This window comes from Cavia porcellus, unplaced genomic scaffold (genome assembly GCF_034190915.1).
Source record: "Cavia porcellus strain 051 isolate PalLab524CR breed Dunkin Hartley unplaced genomic scaffold, mCavPor4.1 scaffold_16, whole genome shotgun sequence".
Taxonomy (NCBI): Eukaryota; Metazoa; Chordata; class Mammalia; order Rodentia; family Caviidae; genus Cavia; species Cavia porcellus.
In genome coordinates, this window is record NW_026947499.1 from 65,207,599 (window position 1) to 65,232,811 (window position 25,213).

A 25,213-nucleotide genomic window follows, 5' to 3' on the forward strand; every position below is an offset into this window, starting at 1 on the left:
TTTTTTGTCTTTTTCATTTTTATCGGTACCAGGGATCGAACTCACGACTGCCTGCTTGCAAGGCAGGCGCTTATGCCGCTGAGCTAAATCCCCAGCCCCTGATTCATTGAATTCTTAGGATGCATTTCTCTCTTAAAAGTGTGCTTTACACCAAGGAGAAATATTCTTACCGGTTGCTTTACAAATTATCATATTCCTGATTCAGGTCTAATTTAAAGATAAAGAAGGTTAATGAGCCCAACTCCCTTAACTTGAAGGTAAGTAAACTGAGCCAGAGGGCTCACGAATTGTCCAAATTCTCCCAATGCATTCATGGCACACATACACTACACGAGAACATTAGGGAGCTGTGCAGTAAAAGTCCGAAGTTGGCAACACAGCTAAGAATGGGTCATATAAAGATGCCTTTTAAAAACATCATAAAAGCGTGCAGACAACTCCTGGGAAAGAACATAACAACAGTGCCTAAGTCACCTTCTGTCACTTAGCGGTCTCTGTGATCCTGGACAAGTTACTCAAATTCTCTACGATTCTGTTTCCTTATATATCAATAGCATATTTATGGCCTCTTCCCACAGGTTTTGTGAGGGTTAAATGCATTAATATTAGCAAAATGCTTGGTATAATGACTGGTGCCTAGGAATTCCTATAAAAATTTTGGTTAAGTAAATGAAAGACAGTTTATAAAAATGAGCATTTCCCATCCAATTTATATGACCTTTCCTAAGTGAAAAGGTTTTTTGTGTTTTGTTTTGTTTTTCGTATGGGGGATTGAACTCAGGACCTTGCACTTGCCAGGCAGGCACTTACACAGCTAGGTAAACCCCAGCGTGAAAAGGTATTTCATATGAAAAAGTGTATCATGGGAGCAGGGAGAAGAGGAAGATGAGGAGGAAAGTGAAGAGGAGATATTACTCTCTTGAGTATAGCAGAAGTGGGAATCAGAAACAATAGCCCACATTGCAATGGTGAAAGTCATCATCTGACACAAGAACTCACTGATACTATGAGATGCTATCAGAAGTGAAAGTTTTCCTTGCCTGTAGAGATCGCTTTCACTTCACTAATCTGAGCTGTTTATAATGAAAAGGCTGAAAGAAAATCAGAAAACATCTAAAGATGCCGTCTTCATAAATTTTAAACTCTGATTCCACATCTTTGGACCTCTATCCTGATTCAGCTGGTTACTTTTTCCATTAAAACAAAATACATGCCATCCAACTCTAAGTCCTTAAGTGTTTCTGAAAATCCCAGGCAAATGTGATTTCAAATTACAATTATCACTGCCACCATGGTACATCTAAACTAAATACACAATAATTCTGGCTGTAATTATTAAGTTTTTAAACATTTAAATGCAGAAAATACCTTCTAATGGCAACATTATAATATGATCGCTCTGACCCTTAGCCTAGAACAGATGCACCTTACTTGAGGAAGATGATATGAATGGCATCCTAGGAAGTACAAGGAAAATGAAAAAGTCAGAGTTAGGGAAAAGAAATGTGCAAAAAGGGGCGAGCAAACAAAAAATTACTTCTTCTGCTCAAACTGCATACTGATTTATAAAGGCAGCGCTCACCATCAACTGAAACATCTACAGCACAAAGGAAAGTATGTGGTTCTCTATTGGTCAACTCGGCACCTCCTTGTCCCCTCTCTGAGTCATCAACCATGACCACAGGAGCTGGCTGGACTGCACACATTCCTGCATTTCACTGTCCCTCTTCAAATATGTGACCATATGGCTGAGATTTTGTAAACCCACTATGAAGTTCTGGAATCTCTTTATGATGCCAGCTCCCATAAAATATATAATACTGATTGTCTTTTCTACCAAACAATATGCTTGAGAGCAATTTCCTATTTGGTTCTGCCTTCCTAATTTAAATAGAAAGAAGACCGACTCTACATCCAAGTTTTCTAAAATGTTTTTTTTTTTTTTGCTCTAAGAATTTACTGCTAACCATATATCTAAAAAGCAGTTATATATCTTTATGTTCAGTAGTGAGTAATGCCATATTCAAGAGAATTTTATGACTAGCCCATATGTTAGTAATAAGTTGAAGTCGGACACGGTGGCACGTACATGTAATCTCAGAGGCAGGAGGATCACTATGAGTTCAAGGCTAGCCTGGGCTACACAGTGAGTTCAGGACTGGCCTGAACTAGGTAGAGAGACCTGTCTCAAACAACGAAAACAAAACAAAACATAGTAAGTGGAATTATCTCTCAGTTAAACAAAAAGAGAAACACAGATACACCAAACCACCATTACTCATGTATAACTGGACATAGTTTTATACAATAGACAACAACATATCCTAACTAGCACAACTATGGTCCTCAAAGAACTTGCAGGCATAGCTTGTCAAATAGAGCTTACCATGGAGAAAGCTGTTTGCATAAATCTCTTATTTCTAATACAATATCGGCCTAGTTTTCACCATGAATTTCATATACTATGTTAAATGTTGCTACTCTCGCTAATTCCACAGGTATTATTCCTGGGAGCAATGTTTACTAAAACTGCTGTCTACTTTTCAGGTTTTATAAAGTTTTTGTAAAGTGTTCTGTTGTTTATTTCATACCTGTTAACATAATCCTTCCTCTGGCCTTTGTTTAGTTACCCTGGAAATGATATCATAACAAAGCAGAAAACACCTGTCATTGCAAGATGATTCCTGCTTAATTTTAAGCTGGAGTTAACCTCATTTCTACACACAAACTGGAAAATGTTATTTGACAGATTTCACGCTGAGAAGTCAGAAACCACTCATAAAAAGCCATTTTTATTCATATAATATACAGTATGGGTGTGAGTCTGACAGATTTTAGAGACAAAAAATAAATAATCTTCTGTTTTCTCCAGGAAAAGGGAAGCAGTCATAAGATAGACCAGAAATTTATTGCTCCATTTGTTAAAATACATACTAGTTATTTTTAATGTTCTCTTTCTGTCAGAAAATTATTTTCTTAAAATGGTATCAAAATACCTCATATTTTGCTCTAAGAAATAAAGAATGTGTTCTCATTTTAAATGGCACTCCTCCCATTTTTTCTACTCTATAAGAATTAAATTGATGCTATTTCCCATCTGAAAGATAATTTGTATTATTTTTCCATTGCTTTATATTTATAGTGTGACTGAATTAAATTAATTTCCACTCACACACTTAGTTTACAAATTTAATGACAGTGATACTCGTAGGGCACAAAAATTTAAAAGCACACTAGTAACCACAGCACTTCAGAATGTTACTTCTACTGATTGTTTTGATAGCATAAAGTGTTTTGTAATAAAAAAGGACTGCAGATTATTACTTTTATTGCCAATGTAAGAACACAAAGGAAGTTTATAGGCTGCCTAATTTAATACCATTCAACACCACTGCCAACAGTGACCCGTTTCATTAACAGGTCAGAGGAGGGGAGAAATGACCTCTTGAATTCACTTCTGGTGACTTTTAATTTTTATCACAAGCCTCCTTTATGCCAACAGCAGCCTAAGCATATCAAATTCTGAAAAAAAAAAAAAAACGTATTTTAAAATGTATAACTGACGATATAGGCAGTTTTTTTTAAGATAGCAAGACGCATTATGGTAACCATTGTTGATCACCTGGTATTCTGTTTTTACATCATGTACTATGTCCATCCTTTTGATTTGACTGACTCTGTTTTGTTTTGTCACATTTGATTTTAATCTCTTCAAAAAAAAAGTAGTAAGAACTGTGGGAGTAATAAAACCCAAAATGTGTAATTGTTATTGTAAAAAAGAGAGGAAAAGAAAGTGCTCTAAAGGATATAATTGCATGTATATTTAAGTGTACAAGCTAGATAACCATATTACTGAGTTTTTGTTGGATCACTGAATGGAACTGTTTGCAGTCTCACTGTTAGAATGTCCACTTTGTATGCTTTAATTTTGTAACTCGAACAACTATTTCTAAGATGACAATATGTAATCTATTAACTAGTGATTTCTTACTGTTTATTTTTTGAACTTCTGTATTATTTGTACCATTTTTCTGCTTTTTTTTCTTTAAATAAATTTTTTTAAAAAAAGTATAACACCCAAGATTTTTTCACCACCTTTATATATTTGTCTAAACATTTAGAATTACAGTATTTCCTAATCTTTGTGTCATTTAGATCATGTGGTGAAATTTAAGTCACTTTATAAAATGTCAAAATGCAAAAAAAAAAAAAATGAATCAGTACCTTCCTTGTTCTCCTTTTTCTGAAGAGAAAATTTACTCTTTTGAACGCTAGGTATACTGGCCACCATTGAGCACTGTCACTCTTAGGGCAGATGTTCTCAAGGACATCTTTGCCTCACAATGAGCTCTCTAAACTACCCTCCGATGCCTCCAATAGGTCATAAGATCTTCTAGACGTCTGAGTCAAATATATGATGTGTAGAAGTGTATTTGACACTTCTTTGGCAGGGAAGATGTGACTGGACAAGGTTGTAACACAGATGCCCTCTTTCATAGTGCTGGCTTCAGCCGCGTGGAGGAATGAGCACTGTTCTTACATCACCCTGGCCAGTGTTCATCAACTAGAGTTCTCCTCAGTGAGTCTTTTTCGAACTCCATGACTGTGTATTATATGGTTAACTTTAAAGGTCTGTTGCAACTAGTTTCTTAAACTTGCTGTTAGCAAAAATAGTGAGAAATTACTTCTACAGGAAACTTGTATACGTCTTTCAAAATATCTTTGGCAATATTAGAATGCACACCAACCCAAAATACAAGATATGTACTATCTATGTGTGCTCATATCATGTACATATCAAGCTGGTAAATCAGTAGATTGCCAAGTTTCTTTTCTGCCATGCTGAAGGAAGGGAACACACCACAACCTGAAGAAATCACTCTCCCGAGACTCGCTCCCAGCTTTCTTTTCTCAACCCCATGATCTTGGCAAAACTATTTATGGAAAGGGTCTCTTTACTTCAGTAGGACAACAGAAAGTTATACTTGGCTACATAGATGTTGATGTCTCTTAGGGCAATGTAAATACAAACTAAGACAGTCTCTAGGCTTTGATATCATGAAGACGGAAATTACAGGTCCAGATGTCTTCTTGGTCTGAACACCCCTGGGCTATGACAGGCACACAGCACTGCCACACATCATAGGGGGCTGCTTTTGTGATAAAATATTAAAATAACCATGCTGAAGACTTTAAGGCACAAAGTTTTAAATCAAATAGTCACGCCAAGTGATTATTAATTATGATTTATATTATTTATACATAATTGGGATATTTTCTCTTTGTGATTTTTGCTAGGAAAAATACTTAAAAGTATTTTTTAAGAATTTTAACTGTGCTGAGAGTAAGGAGAGTAAGATGCCTGCATATTACTACCACAGACTACTTTTTAAAAAACTTACCAAAATAATTTCTAACTTTTACTTGTATCACTGCTAGACAGGTAAGAATATACATAAATTTGAACAGCTGTATATCTTGCTTATTATAACTTTAATAACAGTGGTATAAAAATTTTTGAGAAATCGTGACCATTCACATGATGTTTTTGAAATCAAAAGGTTACAGTAAGGCAAGTCTTTTAAAACTATTTTAAGTTGATACATTAAAAGAAGTCTTTGTTTCCTATAAATTTCTGATTAAAATAGTCTGCTAAACCAATATAGCACCACTTAGATAGAAATTGAATTTCTACAAGAATGAGAGTTTTTTTTTATTTTCCTCCTTAAAGTACTAGAAATAAGGAAGGCTCTTCCCTGTCTGGACCAATGCTATGGTTATCCTGCGAAATTAAGTACAAAGAAATAAACCTATTTTCTTCATGATTATGTGGATAATATCTTAAATGAACCTTCAAATGTCTTACCTTACCTAAAAAGAGATCCTTTATTACAAGGTTTGAAAGAAAACTATAAACACACTTCCTAGATTAGTTTGAAAAAGTGAAATGTTGATTTGTACTTGACCTGTGGTCTTTAAAAAATAACTTAATAAAACACTGGCGCACAGAAATATATTTTTTTGAAAAAAGATTAAAAATGAAATATTGTAGAGATTAAAAGCTGAAACCTGAACTATTTCTTTCATACAAAAATCTGGTAACCGTTTCAACCTAGTTCATTCGTTCAACATTCACTGCACGTTATTCTGTGGCTGCTATGTGCCAGTTACCAATGAAGCCCAAGTTAAGCAATAAACTCTCATTATCATGAACCTTGCATTCTAGTGGAAAGAAGCAGACTGACAAAAATAGAGACTTACAAACCTGAGAACTTACAAGCATAAAAGCAGTACTTTTAGTAGTATTTTAAATGAGTTACTCATGGTAAACTCATTTAAAATATTCATAGATTCTAAAGAATTACTCAAGATAAACTGTACTAATCCACAGTCATAATAGCAACACAGAAAAATGGCCATTTCTCAAAGTCCTCAGTACACTAGGTGTTATTAGTCTTCTGAACTTTTTATCAGTCTGATCATGAACATTATATTGCATTGCTTAATATTGTTGGTCTTCCTTAATGTACAGCTCTGCTACTGTAAGGTGCCTTACGCAAGTTTCATGATTATTTATGTTTTCTTGTGGGGTTTTTTAAAAAGAAAACTTATTTGTTTCCCTCAAATGTTCTCAGTCCAAGGCTTTCATTTTAACCAAGTCAACCTTCCGGATGTGTATCCCTTCCCAGCTCTCTATTTGTTGCTATAATTGCACACAAATCTATTTACACACATATAACATTGCTTCATTTTCATTTATTTGGAAAGTTCAAAGAAGGAAAGTTTACAGAAATAGCAGATTAGTGGTTGCCTGCAGCTAAAAGTGGGAATGAGCATGAGTTTGGGGGATTTTATGGAGATGAGGGGATCAAACTTTTCTAAATCTGATTTATGGTAGGGCTGTACTACTTGCTAAAGTTAACTAAAAACATACAAGTATACTCTTGGAAGGAGTGAATTTTTATGCATATTATATTTCAATGAGATCTTTTTAAAAACTAAATACACAGATTATTTAGCAACTTTCTTTTCGTAAAAACAATATATCATGAGTACCTGTACAAGTTAGATAACAATCTCAATCTATGCATGCATGCATAGACTCCAATGGTTTCTGCATTTTTAAGGCAGATAAACTTAATTTTTGCACACAATTTTGCATCTTAATTTTAGAATAGAAGAGTAAAACAAGAAATCTCTAAAAGGAAACAGCAAAACAGATCAGAAAAATATATAAGAATGTTCAAAGTTTTAACAGAGGACAATATACTTAATATACAAGTAGTACATACACATTGACAAGGAAAATAACCCAATAAAAGATGAGCAAAGATTATGAATAAGTAATTGAGACTCAAACAAAAATGGCTTAAATATTTAATTTATCAAAATTTAATATAAAATGAAATATAAAAAGTAATAAAATGTTAATTTATGTTTTATATCGACAAGGTTAAAAATTATGCATTTGTTACTAGTACATATATGAGGAATGTGCACTCCTAACAGCATTAAATCACGAGAAGACTTAGGGGAAGCAGTTTGGAAAAAGCCATTTTCTAAAATTTCTTACAGCACACAGTATAGATATATGCACAAGGATATTTAATGTAGTTCTGTTCCTAGAAAAAAGTAAATAAATCATAGTATGTCCACACTGGGTTCTGCAATTTTTTTATATGTTTATCTACTTCATTAAATTGCTCCCTGGCTTTAGTTTTGGCATATAATCTTTTAGTCAACAAAAAGATACACATTTTTTTCTGGTTTTCCAGTCATTTTATTTTCTTGTCTCAATACATTAGCCAAAATATTCAAATCTAAGTTAGATAATAATCACATCCAATGTTTAAAAATGCAATTTTTATTTCATCTGTAAAGATAATAGTTGCAATTAGTTCTGGGTAAATGTTCCTGTTTATATTTAAAGGGTTTGAATAGGCTCCTACTTTCTTGGTACTTCATTAAAAATAGCTGTTGATTTTATCAAGTGTTTTTCAAATACCTATTGATTTGATTGTGTGATTTTTTTCTCCTTCACTTGTTTGCAAGAAATATTGGAGTGATTATCTTAACAAGAATTTATAAATGGTAAAATTTCTGAATTTTTTTGTGTAGAAATTTGTTAACTTTGTACTTACAATATATTACAGAACTCTGAATTCAGAAAATGCTCCAGAATGAAAAAGATATTGCTCAATTCTGGATTTTCTGTTAATCTAATTTTATTTATTTGTATTCAAAACACCTAAAGCATTTGTGACCCTGACATTCATTTATTTATATGTTTATTTAATCCATTTAGTGCGATGTTCTTGAGACTAGAGACCTTATTAGTATTTTTAAAACTAATTATTGAACACCAAGTGATTCATTGATGAAGTCAGCATTCCATGACCTGATCACTTTCTAAAAGCCCACACATTGGCTTTTGGAGGATGTTTTAGATCCGAATCATGACAGCATAGATCAGTGCTACTCAAAAGCACAGCCAAGGGACCAAGACAGTATCAAACAAAATGCAAATTTCCATCTTGAAATTTATAGGGTTGGGTCCAAGAAATCTACATTTAACCAATGCCTTCAAGTGACATGAATGCACTGATCAAGAGCTGAAAAGTGACTGGTTTTGAGTAAGCTTTTCCTCCAAGGAAAGTGAGCTGTAAGTCCAACATGACCTTAAGCAATTGTGCTAGAACCAAGTTTCCTCATTCGGTCACGCTGAAATAGCAGTAGTGTTTTCATCAAGATCAAATAAAAACACTGAGATGTATAACCCACACACAACGGAGAACAGCCATCGTGGTTGGTGATATTTTGGAATGATAGTTTTTTTCAAATTGATACCATGTTACTATTGACACTAATTGTCACTCATGCTCATTTGATCACATTTGGATAATAAAACTCATCTTTTATTTTAAAGGTGAAACTGGTCCTCTTTACATTCTGTTCACTTTAAGATTATAAATTCTTTGATGTTGTAGAATGAAGATTAATGAACTTCTCTTTGCTAATCATAATTTCCATTATCAGCACACATAAGGGACTGTTATCTCTTCATTAAACAACACTAAAAGTCAAAAAGATACATTAAAAGAACATCATAGGTAATTAATGCCTAAATTATAATCTATTTTCAATTTAACAACCCCCATTTCTTAGAGCAGCATCTCATTTTTAACCTTACCCTTTCTAGATTCTCAAATTTCTTAAAAATAATCTGTAACATTTTATACTCTGCAGTTTTCAAAGTTTATTTTAAATAATACTTTCCAATTTCTTTGTTTAAAATTATATTATCATTTTTCCATTTACTATTATAGAATTTTAAACATTCTTTTCTTCAAAGCATATCAAAATCTCAATTCTTTTTGCCTTTTATAAACTTTTCAAGTAATCTGTAACCCCGAACTTTGCTTTTACAAAGTAAATGACTATCAAATATGTAACCCAAAATATTTTTGGTGGGCTGGGGATTTAGCTCAGCGGCATAAGCACCTGCATACAAAAATATATTTTTAAATAATATGTTTTTTGGTAAAAGTAAGTACTAAATAAAGTAAGAGCTCTAATGTTAAAAATGTACAGCAAGCAAATAATGCCAGTAGTGTTACAATGGAATTTGGTGGATCAAGATGCATAGTATCTCCAAAAGACATGCCTCTAAAGAGATCATCGGTCATTATGACCTACTTCCATGATCAATTTCTACCTCAATATTTTAAAATGAATGTGAAATTTATGCTTAACTCCACAGCAGTAGCATTGGTAAAATATTGATCTAAAAATAATCAAACCTCATACTGAATGAATAAGAAGGTAAAATATGCTTTTCTCTGAAAAATAAAGCTGGCATCCAAAAAAGGTAACTACGAATGGTTTAAAGCATATAAAGTTAATGTGACTCAAAATCATATTAAATAATATTTTAAAACGATGACCTACCCACAGATATTGGGCTAACACGATTGAGATAGATATTGAAAAAAGGTAACTTCAAAACAGCCAGAAGGATTAAAAAAAAAAAAAAAAAGAATAATTTTTCCTCAGAATAAGTGAAAGAAAATCTATACAAAACTGCTTAAAATTCTAACAAAAAAACTAAAAAATCTAACTAAAACTAACTAGTTAAAATGGATTTTAATTCTATTTTTTGAAAATATAAAATGATCTCATCCTGAAAAAAGTGTGCAAAACGTATAACGAATATCACAGAAAAGTCATCTGTTAAGATATTTAAGTGGAAATCGAAAGTAAGAAATGATCGAGTTCTTCAGTGTGAAAGTCCATTGTGTAACTTGCTTATTGTAATTCACGATGCTTCTTGAACTACCAGGTCAGGATAGCCTATTATAATGTTCGAATGCAGCAATCATTTTGCTACAAATATATGAGTTAAAAGAGATAAAATATCCATTTTAGTAGTTTGCAATGAGTATAGAAAAAATGACTCGATCAATGTTGAGTCAAAAAATAAGTAAGTAAATAAATAAATAATAAATTTAAAAAAATCAAACAGGGACCCAACTGCATTATAGCAAGATGAGCAGTTCTAGTGAAAGTTCATATGTTCTTTCTGTGCCTACAGTCAGTCATATGTAAGAAAATATGAATTAAAATCCCTTGCAATTGTACAAGATAATTTTCTAATAGCAAAAATTTCTATTTTACCTGTTTAAAAGCATTAAGAAATAGACAATACGTAATTCACATTTTTATAAGACGACTAAATCTAGAGAAGCACTAATTTTTTTTTTCTATTTCATAAAACTCCAAGATGATCCAACCACTCATGTGTCACACAACTACCATCGCAAGCATGGCATCCTCTTATGCTAACAGAACCGTTTTCTCTGTCACACAGATGCAAGCAGACTTCATCAGGTACTTTCTCCAGCTTGAAATGTACATTTTGTCAAAAAGAGAGCAGAAGCTGGTTTCCTCTGGATAAAGCCAGTTATCTGCCACAAACTGTCACACCAATTGCCTCCTGAACTTGGAGTGAACTATGTATGAAGGTGCTTGCGAAGTCCTCTTTCTTGAGGACAAGTTCCTGCTTATCTGGAGAACGTGTATATAATGAATTGCATCCTCTTAATTCTATAAGGGTAAGACTTTCTTTCTGCCTTTGCAATCTGTTGGAGTGCCCATGAAATGCATCATATTCCGGCTTAATTCTTATTCAGTAACAAGGTGTTTTCTTTGCCCAGTACCCTTGCAAGGATTTATGGCTGGGTAAGGATTTGGGCTTTGGTTATACTTCCTCAAAAGTTGGAATGGAGTAACAAGGCTTCAGCTCATCCAAGATGGTAGTTAAATATGCCAAAGAATCTCCAATCTTTGTGGTAGCCATAAGAGACTAGACTGGAGGAGCTTCATAATGCTTTGGCAAAGCACCCTGCCTAGCTGAGAAACACAGAGTTAGAATGAGTTACTAAATGATTACTAAGACTGAATTTCCTGCTACCTAATAGAACAGAACTGTGCAATAATTATACTATGTAAGTAAACTAGGAAGGATAATTGAAGTCACTTTACTCACTATACAGTTTATAGCACTAATTTAGAACAAAAGCCTAGCACAGCATGGATCATTGTTATTAGCCTACAGGGAGGAAGAATTTTGAATACAGTTTGGAAAGTGAATGTGAAGCTCATAAATTAAAAGCTAGCTGATTATTTTTTACCATATTCAATGAGCGACAAATATAAAGTATTAATAGCCATGATATGACCCTAGGTAACAAAGAATGTAAAAAATACTACTGCTAGTGGAGAGATATGCATTGGGAACAGTTCTTCTCTTCTGATCATCATTCTCAAAATTACACAAACTGGAAAAATAATTCAAAATTGTGTTTTAGAAAACTTTCAGTAGGATGATTTTGATAATATGCTACATATGAATAAAATCTGGCAGTCAAAGGAAATATGGAAATCTACATGTTTATATTCACTTTTATATTTTTCTGTCTTTGAAAGGCAATTCTCTCACATTTAAGAAGGAGAAAATGAATGTGGTCTTTATGTTTTAAAATGCTGGAACTATAAAAAGATGATTCTTTTCCTCCATGTCCTAGGGCTGCTTCTCTTTCCTCTTAATTTGTGATAAGTCACAATTTTTCAGTTTTGTGTAATCTTAATAACTTAAAAGCAAAAGCCCAGGGATATGTATTACAACAGTATATTAGCAAGAAAATAGGTTTCTACTTTATTTTATAATAAAATATAGATATTTTACTTTTGTGGCAACATTCATCTACAAGTTGATTATACATTTTGAATGTAAGATATTAAAAGTTGTTATGTATCAAATTTTTATAACACATTTGTTTAAAACTTAAAATAATTTATATATTAAGCTTCTAAGATAATTTCCAAATAAAAATGTACTCCACTCCATTTAGTATATTACATAATTAGTTATAAAATAATATCTATATATAAAGGCATATTTATGCAGTTGCTTTACATATTTTATGAATGCATTCTGTATTAAGGAATTATAATGTGCTTTATATACTATTCTATATACTAACACTTGCATATTGTTTTTTATTATCTATTGTAGCACTTTATTGAGTATTTTATTTTTCAAAATACTTGACATTTCATTTGTCATGACTGAATGAAATAGTATTATTATTATGCATACCACAGTTAGTAAATGAGAGATAATAGAGGTAAAATCAGTACTACAATAAGACATTGTTCCTTTAGTTCCAGTAAGGACGGACCAGCAGTATTGATTGGAAGGCAGCTGCTACACTAAAGCAGGCATCAGCAACTTAAGGCCAGCTATTGCCTGTCATCCATTTTGTGTAGCCCAGGAGCTAAGAGTAGGTATTACATTATTAATGGTGAGATGCAAAAATCAAAATGAATGCTATTTCATGACTTATGACAAACAGGAAGCAGCAATGTTAGTGGGCAGCATATCTCAATTTCAAACACACGCAAATGATTTGCATTCTAACATCACCTCCCAAGTGGGTGTCCTGAGAGACAACAGGAGCATGCATGCTGGAGGATGCATCTTGAAGACATCCCCAAGACGACACAAAACCTCAAACCCAGACCGTATGTACCTCTTCCTTCAGCACCCTCACACTGTTCAGAGTGTGCACTTTAAAAATTTTGTGTAATAAACGTCTATGGCTCTCACTGACATCTTAAAACCTGTGATAGCAGTAGGCAAACCTACAAATTTCAAGGTGAGTGGGGTTGGGTGAAGTCCTATCTCCTTTCAGGGACTTCTTCAGACTCCAAAAAGTGACTGTTACGAATTCTTAGAAATACATCCTGCTTTACATTAGTCTGTGACAATGCACAGTAAAAGTGGCTTCAGTCTAACTGTAGTGTTCTTGAGATCTCCTTTTAATTGCATCTTAATTTCCAATTCAAATTATTTTCTAGAGTAACAATATCTCTTCTTCCATACATTTGCACTGACACAACTTGCTGGTCTAACAAGAATCTCCAAGGTCTACACTAGGTGCTAGGAGGATTGGTCTTCAATACTGCTCAATCCACTGTAGAAGACGGGAGACAGAAACAGGTCAACTGGCTAAATTTATAGCTTAATTGAGATTCTCTTTTCATTTATTCTAAAGTGCCTCAGTGGTCATGTGGGCAATGTCATAACAAACCATCAACAAGAAGAAGTACAAAAAAGTTTGAACATTCATACCAAACAAAACTATGATGCAACTATATATTTATGCATTTCATTAAGAATTACTCTTGCTACCTATATTCTCTAGTTCTACAGTTTTTAAACATACACATTTATATTTGTATCACAAATATAATTAAATATTTTAAATACAGTGCTTTTTGAATTGTTCTGTGGATTCCATCAAAAAAAAAAGATTCAAAAGGAAGCACACAGAAATAATGGATATGAATAATTATTTGGCCATAATTTTGCACTGGCAAAGTTAAATGAAAATAGCCTCTAGTTGAGAAAGGACTAAATTAGATATTTGCTATGGTCAACCTATGTGGCAGAATTAATTGTAGAATTAATTATAATTTTATTATTCTGAATAAAAAGAAATAATACCTGTGAAAAGCCATCAAAATATATTACTATATAAATAATGATAATATTCTATAAACCTTAAAAATATGACTCTATAGTAACAGAATCTTAGTTTTGAGCATATAATATTCTATTTAAGATTTTCTAATGCATTAGCCAAAAATCTAGATGTGAATAAATGTTTTTATAGAGTACTCACAAGACTAAAGACAAACCCAAATATATGTAACAAATTTTATCACTTTGTAAACTCACCAACTTGACACTACATTTAGTTGATTTTAAATCAATAAAAATTGATTTTAAATCAATAAAAATTTTAAAGAATAGAAAATATTGCATACATTATGGATTGAGGTAAAAAAATTCTAAAATTATGCTCTTTCTAAAGAAAAACAAGCTGAAATAAGAGATGAAATCAGCTTCTATTAATACCACTCTTGGTCAGTAATGTTACTTTATTTCTAAAATTGTTTGACTTTCAAACAAATTCATAGGCATACCAGCTTTATGGATTGAAGTAAAGTAATTCGTCCTAATTAGCAATAAATAACTGACCAAAAAATACATAGTGAAAAACATTCATAGAAAAAGAAACTAAGTTATTTGCAAAATGTGAATGGTCCAAAGCATTAAAATCTATGTCTGCTCCTAAGCATCACACCCGCACAATTCAGTACTGAGATTGTCAACAAGGATTTTTTGGGAGCTCCCTTTTATTTTTCCCTAATCAAGTATCTCTAGAATCTTGGATGAAAAAGAAGAGGACTCTCACTGTATAAGCTGAATAGATTGGAGAACACAAAGCCAGAGGTCATAGATTTAATGGACTGCTCCTTACAATAACAAATGAAAAATTTCTAATAATTTTATTTTAAGCACAACATATCCTAACACACAAATTGATATTTTAGAGTTTTAAGTACTAAAACGTGAAAAACAATTAATTGATGTGTAATATGTACAGAAAAGTTCCTTTTACTCATTCATTCAGTGTTACACTGAGTGCTGACTACATTTGAAACATTGTGGTAAATGCTAGGCACAACATCAAGAAAAATAAAACAAGGTCTACATCATAATATAGGCTTTGTTTAATAATGAGAATTTTTCTTGGAAGCAATTAGCAACATGATTTTTCTTTTGTCCTCTGTATCCTCCGCCCCCTCCCCTTTTGACCCTAAGGATTGAACTCAGGGCTTTCATGCTCAGTCCTTCTTTGAATTTTTATTTTTATTTGTGATAAGGTCTCACCAAGTTGCTCCCAGGCAGGGTCCATGAATTTCAACAACATATTGTCAATGTTTCAATGTATAGTAAACTACTAACTTTCTCTGGCTTTATTTTTCTTTTCTACATAGACTTTTACCTGTAAAACTAACATGACAATGGTATAAACAAAAGTCTATGAAATCAAGTATGCTTGAAACTACTTTGTGTAACATTTAAAACATGTTAATGTTAAAAATTATAAAAGTATATATTTGACTTATCTTTACTAAGTTGTATCAAGTTAAACTCAAATTCCTTCATTTTCTCTAGCATAAAAATATTTATTTCACCAACAAAAATGTAGCTACACTTCAATAATGTTTTCAACCCAAACATTTTTCTTTTAAAAATAATTTCAAGATGCACTGGGGAAAAATTCCTCTAAGTGTTCACTTGACACTTGACATAGCAATAGTTTATAAAATATTCCCATTATGAAAAAATAAATATATTATAAATCTTATTATGTATCTATCAACATGTTTAATGAAAAGAGTACAATAATCAAAGTGTCTTGAATAAAAGGTATTTGATATAATACTATTAAATCATTTCAGAGTTTTTCTTTGATATTTTAATGTAACTTCCATATTTAGTGTCTATTTTTCCATTGCAATAACAAAGTCCTGAAGTAATTACTGGATTTCATTAATGGACTAGTCAACCCAGTGAGAGATGAAAATCAAACATTTGAAAGGAGAAAAATGAGTTGATATTATATAAGAATGAAAATAAAAGTAACAGAATAATCTTTGAAAATAATCACCTAAAAAGTATTTTTGATTTTTGCTACTCTAGAATATAAAATTTTAAAAATTATTCAGATAGAATGTAATCAGAAAGGCTATCAGTTATTAGCTTAAGAGAGTATTTATTATTCCATTAAGGCCTTATATTGTCTAAAAGTCCAACTTTTTCAATAGCACTTAGTTAATTTTCCATTCAAGAATATAGTTTCATAATCATTTAAAGTCTATAAAAGTACAACTATAAGAAAGAAATTTAGATGCACTGTGTGATACAAAGGTAGATATCATTATTTCAAGAAATCTTTGTAATAGATGCTATGGATTATGAATTAGCTGAGCTGTGGTGGTTGCCCGTACTTGTAATTGCAATATATAAGGGCTGAAGTGAGAGAATGACAATTTCAAGGATAACCTGGGCCACATAGCAAATTCAGGACCGATTTGAACTAGATAATAAGACCCTGGGTCAAACAACCAAACAACCAAACAAACAAAATATTAGCTGAGTAAAATGATGGTCAGTCCTTGATCCTACACAAGCAAGGGAAAGCCGGAGAAATAAATGGGTCTCCCCAGAGATCTCTGAGCTAAGTAATATATGACTGTAGAACAAGAACTGAGTTGGAGTGCAGTGAGAGACAGCAGCAGTATACTTTAGCTCTGCATTATGGGCTCTAGTTTCATTCCTTTCATCACCTTTCTGCAGTAAATATGGCATACAGTGTACGGCTGAGCTTTCCCAGTGGGATTCTCAAAGCTTGAAACCCATATGAAGCTGACTTTCCAAACCTGGAACTCAAACACTTCTCAACATTCACAGCATATTTAAGTCTCTGTGTGTTGAGCATGGGTGACAACAATGGGAATACTACACAAACTAAAACTATCTTTTCGGAGAATGCACGATGAACAAGCACATAGAGGAATGCTTTGCAAGAAGCACTATGAAAAAAAATGAAACATGGTATCTTAGTCACTTTCACGTTGCTGGGACAAAATACCTAACTCCTGCAACTTAAAGGAGAAAAGGAGTTTTTTGTTTGTTAGTTTGTTTGTTTGGCTGGCTGGCTGGAAGTTATCAGAGGACCAAGTGCATGGCTGGTAGGCTCCAGTCCAGAGAGGGCATGGTAGACAGGCCTGACGGAGGAAAGCAGCTTGTGTCATGGCAGTCTGGAAACATGGAGAGAGAGAGATGCCAAGAGGGAGATACATCCTTTCAGGCCACGCCTCAGTGACCCACTTCCAAACTTCCCAGGAGCCCCCACTTCCTTATTAGTACTTGTAGCTCAGAGCTCATATCCATGGCTATGTACGGCACCCCCATGATCGAACCGCCTTTCGAAAGCCCTGCCTCTGAGCACAGGAGGCCTTTGAAGGACATTCTAGATCTAATCAGTAACACATGGCAAAATGGTGTGGTCACGAGTTGGCTCCAATTTTTAGAGTAATTATAGAAAGCCTCTGTAATAAGGTGTGTTTTAACAGGTATCTAAAGAGAATTTGGGAGTCAGGACTGTGCTAGAAATGCTAGGCAGCTTTTGTTTGTTTGGTCTGTATGCATAGTGTAACTGCACTGCCAAGTGAAACTCTAAAAGTTAGATTTGTAAGTGTGGGAGATAAGCAACTTCACACTTTCTTCTGCTGAGCACATAACCAATACTCTCCGCTTTCCTCAGGCCAGAAAGTGACAGAATATGTAGATTCTGGCCCCAAGAGGCCAGAGCCCAGTTTCCTTTCCATAAGAAAGAGGAGAATGAGTGGAAGAATGCTGGAAGCAATAAAGTACTGTGGAAATTTGCATTATCTCTCTGTGCTCCCCCTTTCCTCTCCCCTTATTACAAAAGACCCTTCCCTACCTACACGTAGTGTGATTGTGACTTGAGGCAAATGGGCCCCTCGCCTAGTAATTCTCCGCCCTCGGAGAGAATTTTAACGTATTATTTTTACTTTCACTACAGATCTTGTAAGGTTTTCAATGGCTTTAGTTTTTGGTTTGGATGAGATAGGAAGTCATTAGAAGATCTGAACAGAAACATAGTAAGTCCTGACTTATACATAAAAATGAACATTGTATCTGATATGATTCTTTGAGAGTAGAGTACGGAGTTGGAAGGATAGGCCATTTTCCTATTCAATGCAATAATTTAGACTAGATGGGATTATGGACTGGTTTTTAAAGAGTGGAGGTGAGTATTTTGAAGGTAGAGTCCAAAAGGTTTCCTAATGGACTGGAAACAAGGTATGAGAAACAGAAAGAAAAATGTAGGGTCAGGAAGTCTTATATAACTTGGAATAATGGTGTAGCCATTTACTGTAGTGAGGAAAACAAAAGGATAAGCAAATTAGGACAGTAAAAAACAGGAGAGTTGAGTTTAGTGAGTATTAAATGTAAGAGGCTTGTTGAAGGTTTCCAATGCATTTGGCTGCAGGCTGAGGCTTCCATAATATTCTCCTTTCTACTTACTAGGAAGATTAAAGCTATGTTACAGATTGTTGAGTTTTCAGAGCCACTAGCAGAGGCTGGAGACAAGTATGATGAATAGAACAACTGAAGGAAAGTTCCGGAATGATACTGATGACGCTGAAGGAAACCAGGACAGAAATGCTAGCCTGAGAGCCACAGAGAACCAGCACAAATCAAAAGAGCTCATCTTGAATTCCTGTAACCCAGCATCCTCTGGATAGGATCACTCTTAACACTTCAGAAAACTAACAGGTTGGATTCATAGAAAGTAAAAGCTTTCCTAAAATTCAGAAAAAAAAAAATCAGTCTCAAAGTTCAAAGATGAAACTATGGATGAAAATTACATTTAAACAAAGTCAGACTTTTCTGAGGGATGAGAGTGACTGGCTATCTAAGAAGCAACTGTACTATACAGAATTGCAAGCTTTGGAAAGACATGAAAAAGAAAAGGTGCAATTATTTTGAGATTTCTTCTATGAAAATAAATAATCCAATATCTTGAAAATGTTGTTCTAGGCTAATTCAAAACTCATCTAGAAGAATAGCTCTATAATTAAAAAAATAGTAATGGAAAGTGGCAAAGATGATTGGAAAAATATGAAAATAAGTACAAGATTCAGCAGGTGAAAAACAATGATTAAAGTAGTAGTCAATATGGCTGAGAGAAGACATACATTTTAGTTCAGAAGAACAGACACAGGGCCAAGCAACCCTGGTAAGACAGTGACTATTAGCCATAACTATGTACAACTTTTTCTTGTGTCTTGAAAACAAAGACATTTTAAATATACCCTAAATGGTTTCCTTAAAATTAGTTTAATAAAGAATAGTTTTGAGGCCAAAATACAGATGTGTTAATTGTATAATTTCTGAGATAATCCCTATTATCTTTTCTATAATAATTTGTCTTAAAATCTTTAACTCTTCACCAAAAATTGAAAATAAAGAAAAAATAAAGCTAGACCTGAAAAGGGAAAAATTAGACATATTTATTTGTTTATCCACGTGAAGAGGAGGAATGTAGTGTTTTGGCTCCTCAATCTATAGAAGGGATGACTCTTTCAGGAGAATAAAGAAATATATTATCCTCATAGATTATGGACAGGTGACAGGGTTGACATGCTTCCTAAAGTAGTTCAGAGATAATGATTTCATCCAAAAAGGTTAATTACAAGCTAACCAAGCTAGGCTGACACCAGCAAGGGCTGAGGCTGCTGCAGAATCCGTGATGCCAAAGGCACAGGAATTAGGCATAGCAGTGTAGGGTGGAAAAAGATGTTTAGCAAACAGTTACTGATACTAATATTTGACACATAAAATTTCAGAGTTGAAGAGAATCTATTTCTCATCTCATTTAACGTTTTTCAACAAATATGAATTGGGAACATACTGGGTGTCAAGGAGTGGGGTCATGATTGATATTCAAATGTGTATTTATTAGTTCTACACCTGCAAAAGTTTAACCAAGCAAAGTGGAGTATAACATAATGAAGAAATGGGAAGGGTACCAAAAAAGCTACTGCCTGAGACATCCAGGAAGACCACATGGAGTCACGTTTGACTTCCGATAAACAGCTCTTCATCAATTGGAAAAGATAATCAAGGACATTTTGACAGTGAGAGAAACTGAGCAAGGAATGCAAAATGTATGTAACAGTTACTGTTAGCTTGTAACTTTATCCAGTCTGCAACACATAAATCTCCTCTCTCAGAGCCGCCCTAAGGCTTCCTGATATTTAATAATACCAAAGTTACCTCTAGTGACTTGTAAATTATAAGAACTAAAATGTATGGATTTCAGAAGATTTTGAGGAAATAATCACACATGAGTCTGACACCCAAATTTACAAAGTAATTAAATAAGCCATAAAAATCTCAACCAGATCTAAAGTGTTCAAAAAGCAACAAATTGAAAAGGAGAATGTCAAAATCTGAGTAAAACAAAAAAGAACATTTGTAATCATGCATCTCAAGCATCAAGGAGAAGTTGACTTTCTGTTTCCCCTAGAAAGTCCTTTAGGTCAAGTGCATCATGCGAAGCATTTTCTTGTGATTGTCATACATGGTTTAGCTTATATGAATAAAATTAAGTGTAAGCCTGGCTCAGTGACTGATCTGGTTGATCTGGAATTGTATGTAGTTAAAAGAAACAAACATTTTCAAATTTCCTAAAATAAGAGGAGTCACATATTCTTCACTGCAGCTTCAGTGTTATACTTTTACTCATATAATTTGTTGCAACACCACTTTATTGTTTAATCAAAACACTACATTCATTTTTATGAAAGTTAATGCAGATGCTCAAAAGTTAAACATACAGAATCATTTTTCTACTATTATAAAAATTTCAAATGAAAATTTAAAAAGAAAACACTTGGTGTTGATTTTTATACATTCAAGATATTTATAAACATATTAGATAACATAATAAATTATCTAATGAATAAATTTATCATTAAACATAGTTAGGGATATAGAAAAATAAGAACTTCTTAAGATCCACTGCCTAACTTCAACCTATTCAACTTCAAGTCAAGAATTCAAGATTTAGAATTCATCTTAAGTAGTTTTCAAAGTAATTACAGAAGTGTTGAAATAAATTTTGCAGTTCTAAAAATATCTTCAAAACTGCTCCAATAAATGGAATATAAAAATGGTCTTTGTCTGATGACTTGTAAGTGACTGGGCACAAGATGTTTTTGCCACTAAAAGATGTGAGTATCAATACTGACTTAATTACCAGGCAGTTATCATACTATACAGTAAGGAAAGTTTAGGAAATTCTATTTATTCTTTAATATAACATGCCACAAAATTATTATGCATAAATATGCATTATATTTGTATTATACAAACACATATAAATGCAAATTTTTAGCCTGAGTTTATGAAATAATAAATTTTTGGAAGAAAATTCTTTATATACATTTTATATCAAATTAAAATTTAACAGCATAATAAAATAAGTCCTTGAATAAATGAATGAATGATGCACATTACCCAGATAAAAGACCTTGCTCTTAATTACCATAATTACTTTTCACGGTTGCTTTGTTAAACAAAAGCAAACTCAGTGATCAAACATAATTGATTTTTTGAATGCTGAATAAGTTTCATATCAAACTGATCAAAAAGCATCTTGCTGTGTGTAGCCACGAGCATGGCCTCTTACTTCCAGTTCCCAGTTGTTACAGTTTAGATCTAGATGTCCTTAAAGTCTCATGTAGGGCTTTTGGAAGGTGCTTGGATTCTGAGGACTCTAATTTGACATTAATCCATTGATGAATCTATATCTGGTCCCTGGATTTTTTCTGATTCTTTCCTTGTTTCCTCTGCTTCATAGCTGCCATGACATGAACAGCTTTCTTCTATCACAACTTTTGCCATAATGTTTCTGCCTGGGAGCCATCCTAATGTAAACAGCAATCATGAGCCAAACTAAACCTCTCCTTCTTTGAGATGTGTAAGTCAGTCATTTGTCCTAGCAACAGAAAGTGATATAACACACCAATTAAGAATGCAGTACCTGTGCCAGGGGGAAAGCCTACCAACATTTCTTATTCCTCATCCAGCTCCATACTGAAGAAGATCTACAATAGGCAGGTAAACCTGAGTGATCTGGAACTTTTTTCCTACTTCTTACCCTTACTCAACCCTGGTAATACTCATTCCAGAGATTAAACTTCCTTGAAAAACAGCGCAGAAAATTTTGAATGCATATTCAAAATTTTAAATTTACACTTTTCTGAATTATCTTTTGTAAGTGTTTTGGCAGCTAGCTGTTATAAGCAACAAAATCAGATAAAACACCTTGAGAAATCTAACCAACCAAACTACCTAATGAAAATTAACCTCTTGATACAACTTAACATTTTATTGATATATTTATCTATGTTTACACATTTTTCTATAAAGGTGTAAATATAGAATGTCTTTCTGGGAAGACTAAGACTATTGCCACAGAAATCTATCAAAGCATCTAGAAATAAGGAAAACATGAAATTGAGCTCAGGAAAATCCCTACAAATACATTTTTGAGTGAGTGAAGGCTGTAGTTATAACCGCATGCTTAATTACGCCATAAGCTAAGTATGGATAACTCTAAAAAGATTTTCAATAATAATAGTAATAAATATTCAATGCAATCATGAAATCATTTTTTCAAAATGGAGTGACTCCACTGACTTTCTTGGTTTTATTTATTCTTAGCAGGAGAAGAAACCCAAAATCATTACTTTGGTATTTAAAAGCAGTCTGTGAGTAGAAGATTTTTTTATTAAGAACTGGGTATCCCACAGAGAATGCCTCACGATAAGGTTTGTGTCACATCCTATTGGTACTGTTCCATTCTACCTAAACGTCATCTTTTATAAGTTTTTAAAACTTAAAACATTTGTTTCAGCAACATAATTTCTAAAACAAACACCAATGAAAAGTTATGAGGCTTTAAACAATGTGACTCATTATTACTTTGACCTAAAAAAATTTTTGCACATGATTTTAAATAGGTATGTATAAGCATCTTTCACTTTTGAAAAAATAAGATTATGGTAGAGTTCTAGTGTTCAGAATAATACTAATATTTATTGTGAAATATTCTTAACTTATAAATATGACACTTTCTGTGGAAATTTAGATAACCTAGCAAAGTAACAGGCTCGTTTTGGATTTTATATTCATAAACCAATCTTTCCTGCTGAAAAACACTGATGAAATTTTATAGGAAATCCCTAAAAGAATGGAATATGGAGCATTCAGATCAGCTGGCTGACTACCAGGAAAGTGTTAATGTTATCAAGGGAGCGATCTAAATTTAAATCTATGCCACTAAATAGAGTAAAATAAAGATTAAAAAACTTTAAATAGGCTATTGGGACTTTATGGTATCTATATTTAGATTTAGAAGAGAGATTTCAATGAAATAAGAAATATAATTTTACCAATGAAAGCATGCATTGTACAAAATAATTTCCTATTATAAGCTATTATATACAATCATTTCAAAGTGATTCACTTTGACAGCTATTTCCTTTATAAGCAAGTACATAGCCCTCCAAGTTATTATTAGATATGACTTAGGCTACGTGTGAAGTTTCAAGACAAAATACTGTTGGAAAGAAAAATATGATAGCTTTTTGTTGGACTTAACAAAGAAAATATTTATGCATTAGCCATGCACAGGCTTTCTCTAGAATTTTAATCACATTTCTTCAACAATTTAACAGACCAAGTTGAATTCATTATTAGTGTTTTGATCAAGATGCAGACTGCATTTAGAAAAGTTTTATTCCCCATATTCCTCTTTCTTTGGCAATCATACCAGTAAACACACACACACACACACACAAACACACCTTACTGCAAATTACAATTTCCTTCCAAAAATAAAAAGTATTCAGAAGGAAAGGATTGAGAACTGATGACTCTGTTTAATACTTTGTTATTCTCTTTAACATGACTAAACTAAAAATATGGCTTCAGTTTTGTTAAACTAGAAAGGTAATTCTTTAAATGGCCTTAATAAGAAGAATTTTTCTTAAAGAAATTTTGACTATATTGAATAGTAGCTAGATGCATTTTACTTGAAGCAAAGAAAATAACAAAGTGATTTTGCTTTATATTCTTTCTACTTTTTCATTCTGAGAACCATCAAATCCACCTAACCCTTATATGTAGTTAGTAATCATAATAAGCACAATAAATAAAAATAAACTACCAGTATGGAAAGTCATGTCAAACAGAGAACAAGTCTCACCTGCTCTGTGGGAGTAGCTTAAATCTTACCACCATGGCTGCATACACATTAGCATTATCATTTACTTACACTTTTATTCTTTAAAGGAATTTTAAAAATCCAAAATTAATATGTAGACTCATCCAAAGTAATAATATTTATGAAATCTCAAGTGTGCTAGTCTACTTATACCTTTTCTAATATAGTACATTATTGCACATAAGAAATATTCCCTATAATGATCCCACATGCCACCAACAGCACAGGCAAAACATTTAATAAAAACATACCACTCTATAAAGTTTTTCAACTTAATTTCTTTTTCATAAATGGATATAAATTAGCATGGTTTAATAACACAGGTTAATAAACAATATCATGCCTACTAAGCATGCCATGAAGAACAACCCTCAGGTTTTAAAAATAAGACCAAAGGCAGCTGAGTTGATATGTTGAACTTGAAAAACTTTTGGCCCCCATCTCATACTGGGAAATTAAAAAGCTGTGTGGAAGCTCTAAGTCACACCAATTCAAGGTGTACAAAATGTACACAATAGAGAAACTGACCTAACATTACGCTTGGATTCCACCTTTCTAGGGACAAAAAGCCTTTGTTGTTCTTGTAATGAATTGAGTTAAAAGCGAACTTTCATGTCCATGAAGAGTGATTTCTACACGGGGGAAATGAGAAGGGCAAAATGTGGTTCAATATTACAACTCTGCTGCTTGTGCTCCGTAGAAAACTGAATTGCAAGCTCTCGATTTGAATTTCATCATTCTCATACTCTCACTATATTCCTGTATTTCCGCAATAATGTCTCATATCACTTGCCATTGTATCTCATGAGTCTTCACAGAGGTAAAGCCCATTAGAGATTATTCCCAAAAGCAGATAGAATCATCAATCATCAAAATTCAAAGATCTAAGAAGACAACTGAGCTCATAG

The 25,213-nt window shown here is 33.1% G+C and overlaps 1 protein-coding gene across 43 annotated transcripts in view; it reads right to left on the reverse strand.

The window, feature by feature from the left end:
• Window positions 1-25,213, reverse strand: part of Rims1 (regulating synaptic membrane exocytosis 1) — a 426,672-nt gene that overhangs the window by 209,504 nt on the left and 191,955 nt on the right. The gene's annotated exons all lie outside the window — the stretch shown is intronic.